Genomic DNA, 20,902 nt, shown 5'->3' with positions numbered 1-20,902 from the left:
AAAGGAAATGAATGAGAGAGATGACTTGTATAGCACAACACCTCTTCCATACAACAATTCCCAGGCACAACAAAATAGTTCCCTTCTTTCGTATAGTAATTGGTACTGGTATGCATCCAGCTTGAATGCTCTCCATATATTAGTGGAAAAGAGAACTGGTATGCCAGGAGATAATGGGACTTACCCAGGATCGACAACTGGTTCAAATGGTGAAGTTAGTAGAACTCATCGGGTTATGCAGCCCATCTAATATGTGACTGAAATGTCTGCTAACTCGGTATAGCCACTAGAAGCCAATATAATGAAACCTTTAGGGTTCACGTGGAATCACAAGTTGATTATAGCTTCAACTTGTATGCACCTCATGTTTTTACTATGTATGACTCATCCATGATGTTTCATTTCACTTTATGTGTACCTAATGGTTTTTAGTGCTTCATACTGCATGGTGGCACTTTCAATGGCGGGCGCTAAGTGAAGCAATAAAGATAAAGCGATGGCGGCAGAAGATGGTACTGAAGAGACACTCCGCGTTCAGCCACGATATTCTTGTTCATCTATTTTTGCTTTACAGCCTCTCTAGGGCCTCAGACGTGACTAACAGTTTTCTCACCATATTTAAGACTCCTTAGAGCCGCAGTGTTGAGGGAACTCCTTTGCCGCTTACATTCTTACTCTCTCAGGAATCTTTCCTCATAAAACTACAGAATAAAATGCTTTTTATATGCTGATGTCCGCCTGGCAATAAGAGACCTGGGGACCTCTGTGAAAAAGCAATTGCAACTAATGTAGTCATTCTCGGATAAATCAAGTAGAAAGTCAACAGGGATAAGTTAGAGGCCATTCTGTTCTCAAAAGAAAGGTTAAGGAAGGTTAAATTTATACAGTGGAATGTAAAAAGGTATAGGAAAGGATTGCATCTGAGAATCCGCTGGAACACACGAATACTGTCATTTCAAACGCAATACAAAATCCTTGTTAAACAGAATACAAAATGTACCTTTATGGCGTAGTCAAAGTCGAAAAGCTTGTCTGGGAATACATTGCCACAATGAAGATGTCCATTAACACCAACTATTCCTTTTCAATGATACTCACACAATTTATTGGAAAATTACTTTTAGAATGTGACTTGTGTACTGCACAATGCATATGGGATAATAAAAGAGCTCACTTAGAAATATAAAGCCAAGGTAGTTAAACAGGTAAAAGGGGTCAAATAATTTTCAGGACTTTATTTTAAGGCACCTCATTTCTAGTACCAAGAAATTACTTCTTGATCAATGTGGCAAACATAGCAGAGCAAAACAACCCTGAGCGTGAATGGCAAAGACTAAAAACCCTATATGTGCTTGACAAATACTGCATGGTGAACCTAGGCCTGGGCGGTAAATTCTGTTCTGCTCATGGAATTTGCAGAATTTCGCATTCCGCGGAGAACGGGAATTGCCCAAAATTCTGCGTTCCGCAGCTACGCAGAATTTTTTGCTTGTTCGCGTTCTCAAAATGCGTGTTCGCGCGATACTTCCCCCCGAGCACGCAAACAGCGTTCACGAACAGGAAAAAAGCATCGTGAACAAGCAATTCCGCGTGTTCACGGAATTTCTGCGTGCTCGTGGAGATTTTTTACAGTTTCGCGGAGCTTTGCGTAGCGAGACTACACATATTCCGCCCACCACAACTCTACGCTTACGTGAACGTCACCGTACACCAACGTATCTTTAAGCTGATGTGGGTCCGAAATATCGCAGAATGAATATCAAATGGTCACAGTATAGTGACCATAATATCAAGAACAAAAATATTGACAGGTAAGTATGTGAGAGATATGAAGATCTTTTACCTTACTTCACATCTACGTTATGTTATTATGTGATTAGGATTTATAGAGCGCATGGCTACCCGAAGGCCTCCCAGTGCTACGAATCTTGATTTTATATAGATATTTATATGTCTTCAAGATCCGTAGATGAGGAGATGCGAATTGTAAATCTATACCTCCCTCTGGGCACTTACCTCCTCATTATTTTGTTTTTCGATATTCTGGTTACAATATTGTGTGGTCCCATTCCTTTCATGATATTCTAGGCCACAACCCTCTAAGTCTACCCAACAAACATCCCCAAATATTTCTAACACTACATGACAAACACCACACATTAAAATACTACAGACTCTACTTGTCAATCAGTGCTTACACCGAAAGAAGCCTAACATATGTGACAAACCTAGCTAATTCCGCGAACGAGCCCATAATTGGGAATTCTTAACATATAGGAAAATCGTTGGTGCAGTAAAACGAACCTGGGGAAGTGGAGCTTTGAAAACCCCATACACATACATGTAGGGTTGCATTTACTGTAAAGTTGGAGGAAGGAATGTGATTAATGGCACTGCTATAAAAAGACCTGATTCAAGTGCTTCTGAGTGTCTATGAAGATATCAAGAATAAATTGTCGTCTGACAGGGACATGTAGCTGGAAGAAGTGGACTGCAAGCTAATTTTTAGCTGTATCCACAAGGTGTCCAGAAATGCCCAATTCAAGAACTTGCAGTTCATTATTCTTTACAGAACATATCTTGGTCCTTTAAGAATTGGCAGAATGTGGGGTCATATGTTGAATCCTCGTTCACAAACCTGGGATAGGCAAGTTGCATAGTGGCTGGTTTGAGAACAGGAATGGCATTTGTGATTCAACCTATGAATTAATAATTCACATCGCAAATTGCCCCTTTGCAGGGTTGGGTGACATAATGGCCTTCCTAATTAATATTAATTAGGCAGGCTGCTATATGCGACCTCCTGCAAATGTCTGTCCATGTGGGCATGGTGGCCTAAAAGCACAGCAGACCACTATCTATGTGTTCTCATTCCCAAGTAGGAATCGTTTTTATATTTAAAGTGACCTGCGTTTCCTAAAGGAACGGGTGCTGCTATAAAAAAAAAAAAGCTTCCCTTTTGGGAAGACATAAGTGGGATCAGACAGGGGTCTCCTAAACCACTGCCTACCCCTGCCCTATGGCTACCCAACACAGTTTTCAAAGAGGAAGCTTTCCAAAGGGTCATCTTTCACTTTCCAAATATGTTACCACCTCCTTTGAGGTGTCATTAACTCTTGTTTGGGTTTGGGACACCATTGCATTGCAGTGAAAATCATTGATGTATCTCATCAAGATTCGCAAATAGTTGGGATTCCCCCTTTTAATCATGATTCGGAATGAGCCTTAAAACCTCTTGTGCGATTCGGTAAGGCTTTTCCATGTTGCAAATGAGTTAAGTACATTGGAAAAAACATATTGCCTCACAAACCCTATGATTTTGCGAACTGGAGGGTTTGCGATAGCAAAATAGTTTTGTACATCTGGCCCATAATCCCTACAGTCAGTAGCTTGCCCAAAATGCAGTGACAAGGAAACAGATTTTACCATATGTAACAGCAAAGTCCAGTATTGGGGAATTTAGGAAAATGGTTGCGAATTGTGACACGGACCGGTATAGTGAGATTGAGAAAAGCTGAAACATGTCTACTGGGTCTGATTCCCCACCTTAAGAATAAAAATCTAGCTGAAATCATATAGACCTTGCTCTGCTATTGAAAGAAAGGGCAATGCGATGGCTTGGAGATCGGCTAGCGCTCCAGTAGTACACGCTGAAGAAATTAAAAGCTGAGGTGGGCAGGCCAGGAAAGTGTGGCACTCCCTGTAGAAAGGAAGAGCGGCATTGATGGGCGTCCATAGGATAGGCCTCGGATGCACTGTCATTGACTTCAAGGATAAGGGGAATAATGATAGTCCTCCTCGAATATTCCGGAAAGTGGCGAGATACACATGCTCTAGATCCCGTTGAGCATGTCCCTCTGAGGACTGGTCCTTTTGTCAGTAGGGGAGAATAGGGCAAGATAATCATATATTACTGACCTTCTGACTTGGAGAAAGAGGTAAACCTGCTTCAGGCCACTATGCTGCTAATGCTCTTTGGCAACTGTGTTATTTTGCATCCGAACAAGATATTTGTTATTCCATGGCTAAGGATAATATTACAGGATTGAAGATCTCGAATCACGACAATAAAAGTGTTTATAGCTCGCTAACTTGTGGATGTCCATAGTCAGAACTCAACTGTTTGAAGCAAATGTATTGCCCAGATGCAATAGTTTTCAAATATCATTTTCGTGAGTATTGATCTCTTTATGTGAAAGAGTCACAATGAATGTGATATTTCTGAAACAATAAAAATAATACAAACTGTTGTAAAAACAAAAAAGCATTGTGGCAAACAACACATACCAAAACAACCCAAAGTCTACTTGACAAACACTAAATACTAAACAAACGCCTAATCCTCTATGGCAATGACTTCACACCATAACAAGCCACAGCTTTTATGGCAATCACTAAGGGCCCAATTCCGATCTCGGTCGGAAGGGCTCCGAGCGCGATCCGGCCGGAAAAGTTCGAGCCGAACACATGTTTACGGACCGACCCTTACAGCTATACGAGCAAGCAAGTACGATGCGTGAAACGCGAAATCGCCGACCGAATCCTTTACGGCTCCGAACCGATCTTTACGTCTTGTCCGTAAGCAAACCGCGCCGTGCAATGGAGGCGATTTCCAACCGAGTAAGAACAATGCACAAATCGGACGGCCGGATCGCGTTGTAGCGTCTGACACGTAAAAGCTCTGGGAAGCGGACCTCAGGGGGCCATAGGGGGCCCCCCTTCACCAGAACCCGTACGAGATGGTCACAGGTGGTGACCCAAGGGTCCCCCCTACACATGCATGTATGGTGCGGATGGCACCGATGCATCCCCAAGACAGGAGGTGCCCTTTACAGCAACCTACATTTTCATCAATGCAGCCTATGTACGCGTCGTACAACAGGCTCCCATTGACTTCAAAGGGGCTCCGAGCGAGCCGTGTCCGTCAGCACTTGTTCGCATCGTACTCGGGCGCTCGGAGCCCCGGGGCACAAGTCCGTCGGTAAACCCTCCGGATCCGAGCCAGACTGAGGCTTTTCCGACCAGGATTGGAATCGGGCCCTAAATGTTAAATCTACTAGAAAGGAATGCAAAACAAAACAACTGTAAACGTACATGAAAAAAATGCAAATCCAAATAACCAATGAACTAAGAATTCATCACTAAATACCACAAAAAGATCTGCTTTTCCATGATCAAGTTGAAAAAACATTGTTGTCAGTTGCAAGGCTGTCTGTTCATCGTTTGTACCATTATTTAAAATTGTTGGGGTTAGTGGAGGAGGAATGGCTCTAGTTTTGGAGGTGGTTGTGGAAGAGGGTCACCTATACTCCCTTACGTTTCTTAACTGCTGACACTGCTTTTCCTTCATTTTAAAGTTTATTTTATTTTACTTCTGGCTTTTGCTATTCCCTTGCTGTTGATGTTTTGACAGCTTTGTACTTCTGCCAAAATGGTACCCTTCTTCCATCTCTGCATGAACACTAACTAATGTATGTTCCTCAAACAAAAACATTTGCAGGTGAATTGTTTGTAGGAGCTTCCTGCCATGACATGTTTGTGATGATTACTGCAAATCATTAAACTCACACTAAATGATCCAATGACAGTAAATCCTAAAAAAAATACATACTAAACCACTCCAAGCAACCAATCCAACCAAGAGTTCCCTGCAGATTCCCCCTAAAACTAGTATGCTATCCCAATGCTCCCCAAGGAGGCCTCTGTTGGAAAGAATTGGGTAAAACACCCATCCTGAAATGAGCCATTCATCAGGCATGGAAAATTGCATGAAATGTAGTCTATTTCATCTTAGTACTAAAAGAGACACATTCAGCCCGACACAACCAGACCACAGTGCCGGGATCGCACATATTATAGGCAACTCTTCCCACACAAGCATTACAGATACTCTTCCTTCCAAATATACAGATCCACCTACAATTAAGTTGTACAGTTCATCTCTTTGATGTCACTACTGGTGGTGTGCACTTACTGCAAACGCTAAAGGACATAGCGTGTTAAGAAAGCCCATTCTAATCGTGAGTAGAAGCAGAAAATGTTGTAAAAGACATAACCTCCTTCCCAAAAAACAAACTAGTGTAAAGGTTCCTTATGCAGGAAGAAAGATAAAAGAAATATGCTTGATTATCAAAACCCTCTTTCTTGTTGATTCTTTCACTGACATTTTGGCTTCTATTCAAAAGCCATAATGAGGATGATTTAATTCTAGGAATTTAGGATTTGGGAGGATTAGACCATGGAACAGGATTAGACCATAGAACAGTATGTTTTTGACGAATATGTTCCCATTAGATTCGACAAAAGCAGTGAAGTAAAACACATTCTTAGTGACACGCCTCGCATATAACATTTGCTAGTGATGAAGATACAAACAGCGATCTCTCTTTTGGCGGCTACATCACTGGCAATCCCTGTCATTTTTATTCATCAAAGAATACTCCAGCATAGCTGCTACTGAAAATCAATGCATTCTGATGTCCCAAAAAGTACCAGCTTAATAAAATGTACTTTTTTTCATGGTTCAAAAGCGCCTCAGCTGAAAAAGAACGCACAAAATCAAAATAGACCATATATTTGTGGTCCTCTAATAGAAGGTTCATACATAAGCGACTCTAACAAATTCAAAACTTTCGGTTCAGGGGGAAAAATGAGAATAGACTACTGTCCCCAAACCAAACTTGCTGTAATGCTGTATCCTGGTAAAGGACCTAAGGATTCATTAGTCGCTTACCAAACTCTTATGCTTAACCAGCAGGGAAAGTATCTTTACTCAGGTCGACTCATGCGGTTGGAGTTTCAGCATTTGTGGATGAGATTGGAATTTGGCCTATACACCAGTCCAGAGAAAGCAAGTGGTGAAATATATGCTGCTGCTTCGTAGGATCCTGTCATACTGTTTCAGAAGAGGTGTTCTTCAGACCTTTTTGAGTTCATTGACTCTGTGTTTGGGGCAACAACATTACATAGAGGTTTTTGGGAGCCGGACCATTCTCCCTTTAAACTTGAAACCCTTTAATCAGTCTTTACCAAAGGTCCATAGAAATGAAACTGAGTCCTATCATGGCCAAGGGGTTCCACCATGTACTACAGATTTGTTCACTAAGGGAGGGAAAGCGCCTTGGAGCACGTTGGTGGCTTGATCAAAACATGAAAAACAATCTCAAAACAGAAAGAGCAAACGAGGGGAAGACAGCCGCACCCTTCTTCAGTCCTTGGAGAGAGTGAGTAGTGTAACAGGGAGGCGGGATGAGGTGGAATAGCTCATTATATCTTCATGCAGTTGAAGAGAAGCTAAACGCCTGACTGTAGGAACACTGACTAAACCTTCTTTATTGCAGGCAAGTGGAAGCTCTGGTGGCTATCTTCGGGAAAATGTTAGAAAGTGATGAATGGAGAAGAAAAAGAACTGACTCGATGCACACTGACTGACATGTCTTTATTGCAGGGAGAATTGGAATTCCATGGGGACTAAAGTACAGACACATAAATGCCACACTCCACCAGCTCCTCAAATGATTTCTATTTGCAAAAGAGTCTAACAATAGGAGTGATATACTAGGTCTATGCCACTACTGATGCTATGACTACAATCTTGAATAAATCTAATTTTCTAAACCACTACCGGAATAACTCTTGCTTGTGGAAAGACTACACTCGCAAACAATAACAAGCCAACATACATACACATATGATTATTCAAGTTAATGAGTTAGATAGCAAGGTCCAACCTCCCTGTGAATGAAAACCTATTGTATTCCCTACCTACTGAAGGATTTGATCAGCTGTTACAAGGGTCAAAACACTAATGTAAAACATCAGAGTTGCCTGCCATTACCAGTAAACAAACACCATTGAAATACAGAGCTTGCAATTTTACTATCTCACCATAGAAGAAATGATGTCGTTGGTTGCCAGCAATAATGCTCTGGATCAATGAAGGATATATATATCCGTTGAGGACACTTAAAGCATTATCAAATTCAACTTCCATTGTCTTGAAGTAGCTACAAATCCTTGAGAAACTATAAAGCAATTTTTTACCTGGCAACACATAAAATGTATGGTTGTGAAGGGCAGGTGTAAGTTCCTTATAAGCATGAGAGGGGCTGTGACACTCCTAAACTTACTTACTTTTATATAGCACTGTTACTCAAAACATTGCTACAAAATATAAGACTACAAAATTTCAAGCATAGCAAAATGAAAACCATGATGCTTAAGAGAAGAATGACTCAAGAGGTAAAATACAAAAAGTCACTAACTACTAAGGAAAGGATAAACCAAACAGATGGTTTAAGGGATTCCTGAAGAGGATCAATGAGGGTAATTGCTGCAGTGGGATAAAGTTCACCCCACAGTCTCGGGCCGGCAAAGCGAAAGATGTAAAATGTGAGAGAGCATATGGAGCAAAGTGTTAGAGAGAAGACCTTGTGCTGCAGAGCATAGATTGTGGTCAGTTGACAGAGTGTATTCAAGTCAAAAAGTTAAGTAGAACCAAGGACTTTAGTGCAATTGAAAAGAATACATAAATAGCATAATTTAAAGCAATACCGGATAGGGAATCAGTATCGATGAGATAATTGAGTTATGATATGAGTCAAGTTAGAGGGATGAAAATGTATGGCAATCGGGAAATGAAGAATAAAATCTAAGGGATGCTAAATATATTGGGGAATGTTTACCTGCAGTACAGTAGTCCAACCTTGAAAGAAACAGAGGTTGAATTAAACCTTTAACTGGAGTAAACTGAGCGATAAGACCACATTTTCTGGATTTTGTAGTGTTCGAAACATGTATGAGAAACTATTCTTGAAAAGTAAGAGTGGGGTCACAGATAATGCATATGTTACGGAGGTGGAAAAGGCAATGAGACAAGGAAGAAAAATAATACAGAAAGAAAAGCAGGTGGAGCCACATGGAGGAAAAAAATATTAGGCTATACATATAATTCTTCAAAGGGTATGGGCAGAGAAAGTGAGAAGCTACCCATGTTTAAAGCTGCCCATGTTTAAATTGCAGAGAGACAAGCGGAAACACCAGCATGACGAGAGTTAGTAAATGATGGAAAGGATACAAATAACTGAGTACCATCTGTGTAGGCATGTGCATTCAGCCAAAATCGAGAAAATAATAGAGGAAAGTAGAACAGCATAGAGAGTAAGGAGTAAAAGACTCAACTAAGAACCCTGTCCTACACCATATATCCACCAGGTGGGAGCAGATAAAGAACCTTTTCTGGCTTCAGGCAGCTTTAATTGTCTGTTGGCAAACTATTAAGGTTTATACTACTGACCCCGGGATACAAATGTACACATTGAGCAATTAACCCGATTACATCACAGATGAAGAAGTCTCATTTTCTGCTTCACTATTTTACATGCATGGATTTGTGGGGCCACTATGTATCTGTGCTATGCATTACAGGCACGCCAGACTTCTTCTATTGCCAATGCTTGTTATGACGGGGGTGGGAGTCTCGACGTGCAGAGAGCCATCTGCATATTGTGTGGGTTTTCTTAAAGGAGATGGCTCCACAAGAGAGTAGATGTGGGGCTCTGCCAACCCTCACCCGAGTATTTTAATTGTAGTGCTGAAATCAGTGCCACATACTCCCCTTGTGTCGATTTGTCATGGCTGTGGTGCCCCTGATTGCGTGCTCCATGGAGGGTTCGATATTATGACCTTCAACCACACCTGTATAGAAGGGATTGGTGGGTTTTCAGTTTCACTGCAGTGTGAGCTCGAGTTCAGATGTCTTCTGCATGCAGATTTTCTTAAATTGTTTGTAAGAGGGGTCTCAGTAAGCAGTACTAGCTCTTGCAATCACTGCCGAAATGTGTGAGCGTCCACAATCACAATAACAATATATATATATATATTTTTTTTAAAGTCTGTTATTTCAGCTGCGGTGTTCAAGTTGTTCCAGTCCCGGATGTTCTGAACGTGTCTCCTGCTAATGACGTTTCAGGGCTCCCTCGAGGGTTCGGACCCTGAGCCCGTCCATCAAATCCTGTGCTCCACCTGTCTTGTGCTTCCGTACTAGTGTCTGAGAATGACTGTCCCCGGTATCACCTGACTCTGAGCTGGTGTGTTTGCTTTCGCACTGTCTTCTTGTTAGCAAGCCACCACTTTCCATCTCCCGTCTGTTGCTTTCCTTTCCTACTGTTTGTATCTTTCTCTTATGCAGTCACTGCATGTTCAGCCCTAGCGCCTGTGCCTTTACTCCTCCCTTCCAGCACCTATGTTCAGTGTATTCTGGAGAAGAAGGATCTGGCAGGTGTTTCTATGCGAGGAAATATAAACCATTGCCTTCGCTGTACCCTGTACCGCCTCGCGCCCCTATCTTTACAGTTTTTTACACCGACCCTGCCTTGCCATTGTAGGTCATTACAGACCTTGTCAAATTTGCCTGGGGAGATGTTTTACGTGCAGCAGCCGCGCAGAATTGAACTGGACTGGCGTTGATAGATCCCTTTGATTAAATATCAGCTGGACAATTGATCAACGACACAAGACTGCTCAGAGCCCATAGTTGTACAAAATCCCCCGGGGCCAGGAAGAACACTGCAAGCAATGCATACAGAATCCTTTGGAGGGAATCATTTCAAAAATAGGACTGCTGATCTGCGCCTTCTTATTCCCTTTTGCAGCTATTAAAAGCTAGCACGTGATTGGTAGATGAGCAATTTGTAGAGATAAAGCAAGTTACTTCAGTCCCTCTTCTCCAGGTGAGAAAAAAATAGAAGCAGTAAAAGGCAAATGCAAAAATGAAACACTAACAATTTATTGATACCTTCACCAAGAGAGAACCTCAGATCTCTGGCAATTAGAAACAGAAGGAATTATGAAACGTGGATGCAGCCCACAAATTAATAGACGAGCAAAACACCGTTTTTGGAGAAGATGACCTCGAATTTCAAGTTGCCGAGCAGAACTTTCCATGTACATGCATCGACTTTAAACTAGAAAACCTGGGATGTTCTTTGAAGGACTAGTGTGCTGAAAATACAGAGGCAAGAAAGTGAACTGAGAAAGGTTGAGGGACTTTGTGTTGAAAGCAAATGACCTAGAAAGTAGATCCACCATAATAACAGTAGAATTTTGGAATGAGAGAACGTGCAAGCCAGGACCAGCACTACGTGGATATATGCTACTGGGAATTTCAGGCCACTTTAGTTTCTCTCAACGGTTTGTTGTTTAGTCAGCTCGTATGCATCATGGCCCAAGTCCCAGCCCAAAATCTCACCTGAGGCCACATAGCGAAACTCTAGCCCTTACTTAAGAGTGGTAATGCATAAGTCACAGCATTCTTTTGATAGAGTCAAGAAAGTCAAGAAAGTTTGTGATATCTACTCAATGACATTACGAGGTCTTCAACTATGACGGATTGTTGGAAATGACCATCTATTGCGTTGTATTCCTCCAGATTTTTGCCTTCACTACCATATTTTTTGCTGAAACCGTTTTGTTGGCATTAGGACTTTATGCACTTCACTCCTGCTAACCCGTGGTAAAGTGCTTGTCCTCTCCCTTCAAAACCTGCTAAAAATGGTATACCCTCAACTGACACATTTAATCTACTGATACATTCCTAGTAAATGGTACTACGTGTACCCAGGCCCGGTATATTAAATGGTAAAAGTGAGCTGCAGCACTCACTGTGCCACATACTGAAGCAGCACTGTAAGCATGTCTCAGGCCTGCCACTGCAGTAGGAGTGCAGTTTTAAACTGCCATTTTGATCTGGCAAACTAAACCTTTTGACAGGCCTAAATCTTCCTTTTTAATACTTATATGTCGCCCTTGAGGTAGTCCCTGAAGGCTCATAGGGCAAAGTAGGACATGTGTACTTACGTATTACATGTCCTGGCAGTGAAAAGTTCTCTAAGTAGTTTTTCACTATAGCAAGGCTAACTCTCCCACAAACCAACACTGGGTTACCTTATTACACCTAATAACTTCCCTTAGGAAGTAGATAGAGATATATTTCTTCTACTCATTTGAACTGTAATTTAAAATCCTCTTTTATGGTAAAGTCGGATTTTGAATTACCATTCTGAAAAAGCTTTTTTTATAAAGTTGGCATGCTCTGCCTAAAACAAACATGTCTTTCTGCCAGTGTCCAGGGTTGTATGACTGGTAATGACTCTCTGGGATGCATATTAGCCCCCATGTTGTTTACATTATATATAAATGCCCTGGAACAAAATTTGCTGGCAGCAACAACGGACATTCCGCGCATGGGAGGTACCCCGATTCCGGTCCTCCTGTACGCGGATGACGCCGTTCTCCTGGCCAGGACCCCTCTGGCCCTGCAAAGATTGTTGGACTCGTTTGGAGACTTCATGAAAAGTCTGGACCTGGTAGTCAACAATGGCAAATCCTACGTGATGTCGCTGGGCCCCCTAAAAAATAATGTTAAGCCCTTTTTCTGTGGGGGAGAAGAAATTTCGAGAGTGAAGGCATTCACCTATTTGGGAGTAGTCTTCGACGACAAAAGATCGTGGTCCCCTCAGCTCTCACTAAAGGTTAATTCCGCGAGAAATTCTTCTGAGGCAGTTCTTGGTTTTGCAAAAAGACTGGGTGGAAAGCCGGTCGAGGCAATATTAACCATTTACAAAGCCAAAACCATCTCTATTGTAAGGTATGGGGCGTCAATTTGGTGCTACATTAAACATGATGTGATCCAGACGGAGGAAAATAAATTTTTGCGCTCTCTTCTTGGCTTTCCACACTCAACCGCTTCCTATTCAGTCCATATGGAACTTGGGATTGGATACATAGCAGATATAACTAAATTAGCACCTTTACTGCTTTGGATCAAAACATGGTTAAACCCGAATCTCTCCCTTAACCATAAAATCTTGAAGGACTGTATGAGATTAGACAACAGGAATAAAATTCAGTGGTTGTCTAATATAGAGACGTTAGCTGCATACTTGGGGAGACCAGACATTTTTTCCAACCCAGAATCCCTATGTAAGGCTGATTTAGAGTGGGCAAAATCTAACTTCATTAAATTAAGGGAGGCCGAGCGGGAGGGAGTTGAGCTACGTAAATCTTCGGTTAGGGGGCACGCTTTGTTAACTTCGTCTCCAGGGATGTCTCTATACCTGTCAACAGTTTCCAAACCCTTCCACAGATGGTTATTGACCAAATTGCGGTTTAACCAAATTCATATGGTCCTCTGGGATGTGGAGGGTTGGAGTAGACCTGAAGATGTTGCACCTTGCAAGTGTGATGACTTTTCCCTTCAAGACGCCACGCATTTTGTATTCTTTTGCTCATTTTTTAAACATGCTAGGAAAAGGTTTATCATTCCACTGATAAAAAGTATGAATTTTGTTCAGTGTAAGCCAGCCTTAATGTTTTTAACTCTCTTAGAGTGTCCATTAACCATGTTCTGTGTTGCCAGCTTTTTAGCAGCGTCTGTTAGAGAGAGGAGAGCCAGACTAAAAACTGTTCAAGACACTGACCCCCCCTAGTAACTGACAAATGAACTTGCATTAACTGCTTAAATTGGCTATGGTCGACTATACATTTTTTATTTGTTATTGGAATAGTTTTTATCTGTATATTTGCTACTATTAAGATTTTTAACATTTTTGTATTTGTATAGTATACTTTTATGATTTTAATCAATCGAATAAAGTGGTTTTTGACTTGACTTGACTCTCTGGTGCTGTGATGTGTATTCCTTTGAGACAGGGAACAAATGTGCCTCAGGTGGGGAAGGGTGTTTCTCTCCTGAACAGGATGGCCAGGGGGTAGCACTCAGCCCTTTCCAAGAGTCAAAGGGCTGCCAGAGAGCAGTGCCCACTCCATCCTGACTTCTGAAGCTGCCTGCCCTGTCACTGGCAAATGCAGCTCACAACTGGGCCTGTCTGGCCTTCGTTACATTAGACAGATTGGTGCCAAACCCAGGGGAAAGGCAGGAACTCACCAAAACCAGTTCCGATTTAGACAAAGCGGGTGACTCCTCTACACACAGGCTGCCATGGGTCTTAAAGTGACACCATCTGAGACTCCTAGAACAACACTACTGGCCATTAGAAGATTCAGAAGAAGGGCTGATATACGGTTCCTACTAATCTATTAGGACTGAGTAATTAGAACAACAAAACTTCATAATACAGAGACTGAGTCTTCTTATATAATCAGTTGTTGTTGGTCTGTTCGGCTAGCTCGCTCACAATATTACATCAAACTCCGAAACCTACAGAGTTTTATATGTTGTCAGTAACCTCGAGCATGAATCTCCCAAGGAAATCATGGAAATGGATTTATCCTTTCGTTTGTCACTCTTGCATGCCCAAAGTGACACAAAGAAAAAACACAATATTGCATTTTCAAACTTTTATTGAAAAGAGCTAATCTTTTCAAATAAAACATGAACTGCGATTGTAAGAAAGAGGAGACACATTACTGTAAGGAACATTATTAGAATAGTGAAAAATACAAACAATTCAATCGTGGTGATTGTTCATAACGCAGCTAATGTTACTCCTATCTACTGTTAGTCTCTAAGCTAAAAAGAGCATTTCTGGGGTACCCATCTGCATGGTCTATAGGAATAGCCTAACCACATACCTTGATAGTGTATGTTAGGAGCCCAGGTTCAGTGCATCCACGGATGCACCACCGAGTGTACAGCTATCTTCCTTCTCATGATGAAGGTCAGGGACTGCAGTACTACATAATCCTGCAGCGTTCCGGGATGACTTTGGCAGAAGTGCACCTCTCACCGACTTCCACATGAATGTGGTTTAAATAAAAAACCTAAAGCTCATCAAACTGTGTCAAAGGTTTAGAACAGCGTGTTAATTCAAATAAAGCAGAAGAATTGTCTCCTTGCGAGCACGAAAAGTAATACAATACCTCAAGTTCAGATTCTGTGCGTCCCTGGAACTGACTGTGCAGACTACAGGGCGAAGATGCATATCAGGAATAAGTGCGTGCAAGGGTATTCTAGCAATAGAATAACATGTACAAACTACTACTTTCAGAAACGAGGCTAAGCTAAAACATGAATAAAAATGGAAGCTGAGTGCAAGACGCATAACACCCACCACCAGTCGAAAAGGAGAGGACTCAAAGAAAATTAATCAATAATATATAAAAAAGCTGTGCTTTACGTACATTTAAAAACCTTACATTTCACATAAACATTTTAACACATCAAGCAGAGTCTAAAAGCTATTAAAATGGCCAATTAAAAACCATGCAAAATAATAAAAAAATACGGAATAAAATGTTACAAAAAGAAAAAGCCAGTCAAAGAGTCAAAGAACAAAAATGTGGCATCTCCAACAAGTTGGGCATACCAAGATCCGGAATGTCGTCAGGGCCAAGGACAAAACATGCATCAACAGAACCCACATCAGCAGAGGCAAGCAGAACAGGTTCCAAGTGGCAAAGTGTCACCAGCCCGGTCAGCAGAAGTCTGCTGTCTGAAGAAGGAAGACATGACATGCTTGCCTTGAACCAAGGACCCCAGAAGTCACTATAAATGTCAGTTTGCTGACCTCCTGTTGAAGCTATAGGGTCTAAACAAGCTTCCAGAGGCCTTCCCTGCAACTACCAGCTGACCAGCACCAACTAGACCTACCTGGACCCTGCTGCTGGCCTCTGCTGGAGTAAGTCTAAACCCTAAGAGGCAGTTTCTGAACCCTTGGCTGGTGTTAGAGGGTACTCCCCCAACCTGCAAACTTCAAGAACTTGACTCCATGTGAAAACCCAGAGGCTCTGGGCTCTTCGTGTAGAAAAAGAACCATACCTGGTCTCCTTGCAATTGTGAGCGGACTTCAACGAGGCCAACGTCAGACCTGCATCCAAGAGACAATACAAACTCCCTGGCTACAGACATCAGTCTTCACCTGCACAGTGTTCTTCATGCCAGCAATGACCATCATGCGTTTCTCATCAACCCGAAGCTTCAACCAGCTACCAGTTCTTGGCGCTAATATATATTTCCTTACAGGCAAGTGCCGATCGGCAAACCAGCTCTCCGCAGCAACAACGATCTCCTTGCGGTCCCCCGCCAACTCAAAGCTCTGGCTGAGGTTCCTAATGTGGAACTGGACTGAGATAGAAGGTAATCTTCCATCGGGATGAACCTGTTCCCAGTATCTGCCCGCTGCATCATGGTTGGCCTAAACTTTTAACTTTTTCCAGGTCCAGCGTGGCCAGATAACCGCAATTGGCACATTTGCTTCTTGACAATATTTTTACCTAAAACATTTAAATTTCTGTAATCCTGTTCTACTTATTAGATTTCTGTACTTTTGGTGTCATTTTATTTATTACATTTTACTTTATTTTTCTAAACTGGTTTAGAAGCTTTCTTGTGTTGTGTTTTCATCTTATTACTGTTTGAGTGCTTCATAAATACTTTACACATTGCGTCCAAGTTTAGCCCGACGCTTTCGAGCCAAGCCAAAAGAGGTTTAAGAACAGGTTTATTTTGTGGTTCAGCCTGACAAGGACTGTGGTTATTATCTGAGTGGGGCGCTCACCTCGCTCCACTAATAAATCAATTTCTTGCACTAATGATACATTTTTTTGATCTCTAGAGCACAACCTATTAGCCCAGCACCATGTGACTCTGGGCAATAGCTTGCTTAATCTTCCCAACGGCCCCCAGCGCCCAGAGACCCTTACGGGTGATTGTTCGCGCTTTACAAATGTGGATTATTACACTGGGAACTGCAGTTAAAGAAATTACAAAAGAAATACTTATAGAAAATTCTCAGTTACAAGAAGGACCGTGAACCCCCTAGAAATAGCACATGGAAAGGATGGTAGGAGAAAACATTGCCTGGAAAGACAATGAGTATTAATGGTATGAAAGCTGGACTTGAGGGAGCATCTGTGGTCATTAAAAAATATGGAAATATACAGAGCAGATGAGCTGATGGTTAGGGAAAAAACTGGAGATTTCTAGCTCCACCATTGTTACCAAGCAACAGCAATCATTCTCATCGGCAATTTGTTGTTGTTGAGCTCATAAGCTATCGTGATGTAAAACAACAAAGTAAAATACTCACTTTTACAACTGTTAAAAAACAATATCAAATATTTGAAAAAATGCAATATCAACATTTTAAAAGACTGAAAACATTCTAACATCTAAAAACAGATGCACAGCATAAAGCTTAACATTTTAGAAAATGAGGCCATTGGTTAATGCTTCTCCAAAGTATCAAGAGAACATTTTAGTGAATACAAGCCACCAAAGCCCACAGAAACTTATAAGCCATGAAGGGGACATCTTCTCATCATCTTTACTCGAAAGTGCTAGTGCTGCATCAACCTTTTTAACATTATATTTTATAAAAATATATTTCCTTGGTGATGCGTAACATGAACCAAACAGAAAAAGATGGGATACTGATCCTAGTTGCAAGCTGACATACGTGCATGCCAATTTCAAAGGTAAATGATTGGCTGCATTGGGCAGAAGCAAGAGGGAGCATCTCCAGCTCAAACAATGACAGCAGCCACCTCAGAGAGGGAGAGGACACTGTGCCTATATATGCTTACCTTGTGCAGAATGCTTTTCGCCATGGGACCGTATAGTTCCAGATTTAAGAAGAAAGACTTTAAATCCAGGTTATTTTTTGTCTGCCCCAGTAGGCGACTTCATAGTCTCAATGTCATATGTACAGTCTGGGTGACTCATGTATGGGATGGGACCAGGTCCTAGAGATGGCACTCAGAAACCACGGCACAGCAGGACGGGAGGGTGAACGCCGACGGACCTCAGAGGTGGCACTTGAAAAAGATGGCACTCAAAAACCACAGCATGGCACGTGAAAGGACATCAATCAAATGTGATTTATAAACAGCAGGCTGGTGATCTGACCACAGCCTAATCAAGAAAAGTAGATGTCTCAGACCACTGTACCGATGTCATTTAGGGGTAACTCCAGTATCAGTAACTGCAGCAAGAATAAGAATGCACCTATGTCCCCTAGATCTTACTCCTTAGAATGTCACAAGGACAGATTTGTCTAGGTGGACAACTCGTACATGTGAGACACAGTGAGCCTCAAAGTCCCAATAGAATTTTTAAATTCCGCTTGCCAATTCTTGTCCGGTTACATTTTTCTTCTCCGCTGGTGCATTGCAGAAGCCTCAGGCAGAAAGCCTTATGTCGTTAAAGGAACCAGGAAGCTGCAGCAAGGCACCAGGCATGAGAAAGCACCCCGTGGCCCCATAGCTATGCTCCTTAGTACGCTACAGGGACAGATTTGGCCAGGTGGGCGACTAGCACATTTGAGACAGAGTCACCTTCAAAGTCCCAATAGGATTTTAAGATTTAACTTGCCTTCTAGCCAGTATTATATAAATTGTTCTTCTCCATTAGTGCATTGAAGGAGCATGAAGCAGGAAACCTGAAGGATGTGGTGAAAGGAACTAGGAAGCTGCAAGTTTTCATCTACTGACTGAAAGGGGTATGTACGGGTATAAAATGGCAGATGATCATTACGTTAGATTCTAAGGAATGAATAACCAGCCTTTCTGGAATACTTTTGGAATGCCCTGAATAAAGCATGTAGTGAATTTTCTATCTAAGGGGCATATGTATCAAGCAAATTTTTAGTCGCAAACGCTGCGATTCGCAAAATACAGCGTTTGCGATTAAAAATTCGCAAAACGGGATGTATTAGACAAATTCCCAACGCAAATTTAAGGAATCGCTAATTTAGCGATTTCTTAAGTTTGCGTAAGCATTTAAGAAATCGCAAATTGCGATTTCTTAAATGAAATGTAACACTCACCAAAGGATTGCGATTAATCCTTAAGAAATCGCAAATTACCACCAACTACTAGTTGGTGTTAATTTGCGATTTCTTTTAAAAATGCACGTTTTGTAATTTTACAAAGTGCCACGTGACGCACATACATGCCCTTAGGGCATGTATGTGCGCCATATGACCACACATGATAATTTCAGGGGTGTATCAGGGTGTCATCTTGACACCCTTGCACCTTTGAAATTATTCTCAAATTGCGATTAGCAAATTGCGATTCGCAATTTGAGAATTACTTCCCATACATTCCTATGGGTCTCCTGGCCCATAGGAATGAATGGGCAGGTATTCCTTAATTGCGATTTCGCAATTTGCTAATCGCAATTAAGGAATTTTAAGAAATCGCAAAAAGTTTGCGATTTTTTAAATACATCCCGTTTTGCAATTCTCAAATAGCGATTCCTTAAAAATCGCTATTTGAGAATCGCAAATGGTGATGTTGATACATATGCCCCTAGGTCATTAAAACTGCAAACAGTGGAACGCACCCCGGAGAACTGCCCACCTTTGGTACATCCTGAGGTGCTGAGGTTAGTTTATCTGGGAAATCATTAAAAAATATATTAAAAGCAGACAACAGGGTACAGCACTAAAAAATATATTAAAAGTAGACAACAGGGTACAGCACTGGTAAACGCTAGCTTCAATGCCATCTGGCCTGATCAGTTTGTTGACCTTGGCAACATCAATATCATAAAGCTTCTTTACAGCCTGTTTGATCTGGTGCTTGTTAGCCTTGACATCAACAAAGAAGACCAGCGTCTTGTTATCTTCAATCTTCTTCATGGCAGACTCCATGGTAAGAGGAAACTTTATGATTGCATAATGATTAAGTTTGTTCCTACAAGGAGCATTCTTCCTGGGATACTTTGGTTGCCTCCTTATCCTCAAGATCCTCGGCCTCCTGAAATTGGGGGCTGTCCTAATTTTCTTCTTCTTGTGACTGTGTACCCCCTTAAGAACAGCCCTTTTAGCTTTTAAAGACTTAGACTTTGCTTCGGTTTAACAGGGACAGCTTCCTTCTTGACCTTCTGTGCCATGTTGGGGGTGCTAGCTTCAATGCAAACAAGCATTGGCATAGCCAATTGGTCTCGACTTTGGGACCTTATAAGTGTTTAGCCATGCAACACTTGATGTTGTTGCACCAAGGATATTGTGCTGGATAACTAAACACTAATAAGGTCCCAAAGAAGAGACCTATTGGCTATGACAATGCTTGTTGATACATACCACCATCCAGTATTCTTAGAGTTTCTCATTGCTCAAATGGGTTCAATTACTGTTATAAATATATGTTTGCCTCGTATTCATTGCTTGACTTTTGCTCGCAAAAAAGTGTCACTCATAGTTGTGGAAATGTCACTCATAATTACACTTTAAATATGAAAATGTCACACATAGCAATCTGAAACCTTGGCAGCTATGGGTATCACAAACAAACGCTCACAGAACGTACATCAGGCTGGGGTACAAAGGCATGCAGCAAGGTTAAAAAGGCATACAGCAGGAGTACACAGCAGGTACTAACCGGCTCTGTTGCGTCTGTGTTGCAAGTCCCTCCAGAACAGCACCCGATAGCACCGGTTCTTCCTAAACAGTAAGGAGCTGAGCAGTGGGGAACTCAGTGGCTACAGATCGGGACCCATTGTGCTGCTCTGCCCAGGCCTAGCTCTAAAGAAGACTGGCGTTCATTGTCCGGAGGCGGGCGCCCACTCTCGCATCGGCTGGTAGAAGATTAGTGACGGTGATGTCACTGAGAGGGCTGTGCATCACAGTGAGGACTGAGCCTGCCCGCCCTGGAAGTGGGAGGAGCGAAGGAAGTCTAGAAACTGCACATTGAGAACTGAGGAGCCTCCTCTCGGGTGCACGCGCGTCTCACTCCAAATTGAGTTACCGGTAGGAAGGCCTGGTGCGACAGATGAGAGTGCCAGGAGTTGATAACTGCATAAAATGGGCGCACATGAGATTCCGCTCATTAACAAAAACTCAGCGGGAGGGATGGTTTGTGTCGACAGAAGAGGCAGCAGCGCATCCAGTGGCAAACTGCTGCGCATACAGAGGAAGGGAGGGTGCACGCAGAGAAA

The 20,902-nt window shown here is 42.0% G+C and overlaps 1 protein-coding gene and 1 pseudogene across 7 annotated transcripts in view; both read right to left on the bottom strand.

Annotated features, from left to right (window-relative positions):
- Positions 1–20,902, bottom strand: part of RAP1GAP (RAP1 GTPase activating protein) — a 1,002,066-nt gene that overhangs the window by 152,632 nt on the left and 828,532 nt on the right. The window lies entirely within an intron of this gene.
- LOC146868134 (large ribosomal subunit protein uL23 pseudogene) lies at positions 15,822–19,858 on the bottom strand (annotated as a pseudogene).

This window comes from Triturus cristatus, chromosome 1_2 (assembly GCF_964204655.1).
Source record: "Triturus cristatus chromosome 1_2, aTriCri1.1, whole genome shotgun sequence".
NCBI classification, from domain to species: Eukaryota; Metazoa; Chordata; class Amphibia; order Caudata; family Salamandridae; genus Triturus; species Triturus cristatus.
This window is presented reverse-complemented; position numbering and strand designations above follow the sequence as displayed.